This window comes from Equus caballus, chromosome 9 (assembly GCF_041296265.1).
Source record: "Equus caballus isolate H_3958 breed thoroughbred chromosome 9, TB-T2T, whole genome shotgun sequence".
Lineage (NCBI taxonomy): Eukaryota > Metazoa > Chordata > Mammalia > Perissodactyla > Equidae > Equus > Equus caballus.
The window spans coordinates 82,774,517-82,778,339 of record NC_091692.1 but is presented as its reverse complement, the minus strand read 5'-3'; the positions used below and the strand labels follow the sequence as shown (position 1 = coordinate 82,778,339).

Below are 3,823 nucleotides of genomic sequence, written 5' to 3'. Positions count from 1 at the left end.
GCTCCCACTGATCAAATGTGTTCAGACTCCCCTGAAGAACTGACCTTCCCAATTTACTGGCCCCATTACTTTGCAGCCACCATCTTGTTTTCAACCAATAGTAACTCATGTACATACAGCTATTTATCGATCAGAAAATGATTTCACAAATACGCTCAATCCTCACAGCAGACCTGGGAGCTGGGTATCACTGCCCCTCACTTTACAGATGAAGCCCCTGGGGCCCGGAAAAGCCAAGTCACTGGTCCAGGATCTCACAGCAAAGACACATCCAAGAGCAGACTTGATGCTGAGTCTTGGCAAAGGCCGGTCCTCCACGCTGGCCTCCACCCCAGCTGCCACTCCATACCGGGTGCGATTGATCACGTGCCTCAGTACCAAGCGTTGCTCTGGATCATATTTGGCTGTTGCCAGACATCTCCTGGAAGATGAAAGCTTTGCCACGCTGGAAGTGGTACCAAAGATCAGGTCTCAGCTTCTGAAAGTCAGTCCACAAGCGGGATTGATGATGCTGTCAGTGATACCACCTGTTTCAGCTTCTGTTCCCCAAAAAGCAGAGCCTAAGTCAAGGACTAGGGTTCACAGAGTTTATTTAGGAGGGTGACCCCAAGAAGCAGAAATGAGGGGTGGCGGGAATGAGTCAGGGAAGGAGGAAAGGTCAATATAATTGTGCGCTTTTGAAGTTGTCCCTTGTAGACACAGGAGCTAGATTCTTCGGGACCTCTGACTTCTGGGCTGCCCCTGCACTCCCGCAACCGGGCCTGAGGCAGAAAACCAGAGAGTCACGTGTCCATTGCCTGAGGTGGGAGGTTGTGAGCAAGAGTCAGAACTCACATGGAACCATCCACCCACCACGGGTGCAGCTGAAAGCAGACCCAGGCCTCAGGATGTGCGCAGGGCACCAAAGCATCCCCCATAGCGACATGGTTGGAATAAGTCCACAGTCTCCCCTGGTGACAGCTTTGAAAGTAGTCCAAGTGTGTCTATTTGAAAGAAAAAGCTAGTCATGCCTCCCATCCGGTTCTGACCATCAAAGACTCACAGTTATATATGTCAGCAGTTTCTCAGCAACTTCCTGGACTAATAGCTGGAGTAGGGCCCTCCACCAACGCGCAGCATCCTGGAGGGCTCCTGTGCCCCTTTCTTGGGTCTCCAGCACCTGTCAGTCACTCTAAAGCTCTACCAGGTACCAGGTCTTCCCAGGCTGAACCCCAGGCTCAGGGTCCTTCTTCCCACGAGCGGTCCTCACCAAGCCCTGTGGCTCAGGCCCTATGAATGTGGTGCTAGCGAGGCCTGGCCCTTCACCCAGCCTCCTTATGGTGCAGGTAGGGCCACCAAGCAGAAGTGACTGGCCCAAGGCCCTCCGCAAGTTAGAGGCATCTGGTCCCACAGGCTTTTGTGCGTAGACCCAGGACCAGCTATGTAATTTGCAGGGCCCAGAGCAAAATGAAAATATGGGGCCCCTTGTTCAAAAAGTATTAAGAATTTCAAGACAGTGACAGCAGAACCAGTTAAACCAAGGGCAGGGTCCCTCTGAGGGCAGGGGCCTATGCAGTCATACAAGTGACACACCCATGAAGTCGACCCGGTGTAGACCCCACCTTTCCCAAAGAAATTCCAAAGAGTCGGGGTGGGGGGGCAGGGTCACTTCCAAAACAACAGCTTTCCAGCCAGATGAGCCTGGGTTGGAATCCCAGCTTTGCTTCTCACCTGCTGTGCAACTCAGATGTGAATTGCTTCATCTCTCTGAGCCTCAATTTCCTTATCTGTAGAATGGGGATGAGATGACAAATTGCATGTAACATACATGGCACAAGAAAGGCACTGAGCGAATATGAGTCCTTCACACCTCCCACCCGCATATGTCTTTGTTCCCTTTGAGGCTAGAAGAACCAAGACACACACACACACATATACCATGACCACCACTACCACCACCACCACCACTACCACCTTGGCCATGGTCTTAGCCCCAAAGTAACAGCTGGAGAAAGTTGGGGAACAGTGTCCAAGCACTGCTGCCTGGGGCCGGTGTCCAGTGAGAAGAGGGGCCCTGGACTCCCCATCCTCATTTGTCCCCACCCCCACCCTGGGCCATCTGCCGGCCTGGACCCACCAAGTCTAGCTCTATGCCTTCCTTCTCCAAAGAAGAACCAGAGGCTCCCGAGGTTGCAGTTCTTCTTTCTGAGCCTCTTTTTCTCCAGAGGGAAGGAGAACAAAGGGAGAGGGAGGTAGCGTTGGGCCCCCACTGACTCATCATGGCACCGTGGGCAGGTCACAAATGATGATCCTGGCCCTGGCTTTCCCGTCTCTAAAATGGGGCTAATGATGCCTGCCACTCGCCTCGGCGACAGCATGTTTGGAGAGCATTCATTACAGCTGTGTGGCTGCTGTCCTTGTGCTTTAGTTAATGATATGCTGCCCTGGTGAGGCCCCAGAGGGCCCCGGAAGCTTTGGGAAAACACATTCTTACCCATCTTCAAAGCATCCCTGAGAAGTAGGTGGGAGGCAAGTCTCAGGTTATGGGGAGGGAGACGACTGAGGCAAGCACCTTTGGGGCAGAGAGAGGGCTGGAATGAAGGCCCGGGAAGCCCCGATGAGGAAGAGTGGTGAAGGTGTTTGGTGATGGACACGGCTGGGTTCAGGTCACCGCTCTGCTGAGAACAGGTTCCCAGCCTCAGGCAGGGCGGCCTCTCCAAGCCGCAGCCGGAAGAGGGAGCAATAACGCCCACTTCTTGGAGTCCTGGTGGGAGGACGTGGGAGTCTGTCAGGGCACACGCTGGCCCCCCGTGCGTGGTCAGGGACTGTGTGCCTGGACGTCCTGCTTCCGCCCTAAGGAACGAGGAGTGATGTACGGGACCAGCCCCATTTCATGTCCACTTTTGACATTTTCGGTGACAGCGGTTTGCTGCACCTTCTCCTCTTGGTAAAATCACATTTTACATCTTTGTTAGGCCATGTGTCATCCCTCTCAGGACTCAGATAGTGTGTGGTGATGGGTGACCAGGCTCCCGTCGTCCTCCTGGCGGCGCCTGGTCCTGCCTTGCCTACCCAGGGGGAGATGTCCTGGGGGGTTGGAGGGTGGAGGGCGAGCTGCGCTCCCGTCACAAGCAAAGCCTGGTGGGAAGGACAGATGTTTATGAAGTGCCCACCTTGTCCCCCGAGCACATAGGCCTCTCATTGGCTCCTTCCAATGGACTGTGTGAGATTTCTACAGCGTTCACTTGAGAAAATGGTGGCCCAGAGAGGTGAAGCGACTTGCCTGAGGTCACACCATTATTGAGAGGCAGAGCCAGGATCCAAACCGAGGTCTTGGTGTCCTGTAAGCCCATTACAGTTGTGGCCCTTGAGGCTGGAAACCCAGCTGGAGTTGCCATCTCGCCCAATCTCTCAGCTTGGGGCTGAAGAAATGAGTGCTCAGAGAAGTCAGGGAGAAAGATTGGAGCAACCGGAATCAAGCTGGGCTGTGCCTTGGGCCTTCTCTGCTGCCTCGCCTCGGCTGGGGTGGCTTGGAGAAGTGAGTGGGTGGCCCTCGGGGCGCTGACCACAGGCACATGCTGGCCCTGACTCAGGGACCAGGAATCCCTGGGAGTGTGAAGCATGGTCGGGAGCAGCTTCTCGGGTCAGAGCAAATGCTGCTTTAGTCACTCATCCACCCACTAAGCAGCTACCCTGTGCCAGGCCTTGGCGGCGCAGACCAGAACGACACACGGCTGTGCCCTCCAGGTGACATTATCCACACAGCTGGGGATGCAGAAGCTCAGGGAGGCAGCTTGTCCAAGGCCACACTGTGCTTGCTGGCAGAGCCGAGACAAGAACCCAG

General features: G+C 54.9%; 1 long non-coding RNA gene across 1 annotated transcript; it reads right to left on the bottom strand.

The window, feature by feature from the left end:
* Window positions 1-402: 402 nt before the first annotated feature.
* Window positions 403-2,214, bottom strand: LOC138915643 (uncharacterized). Its single transcript, XR_011421739.1, has 3 exons — window positions 2,117-2,214; window positions 1,711-1,766; window positions 403-761 (listed from the first exon to the last, which is right to left on the bottom strand). It is a non-coding gene; the product is annotated as an uncharacterized lncRNA (long non-coding RNA).
* Between the last annotated feature and the right edge of the window lie 1,609 nt (window positions 2,215-3,823).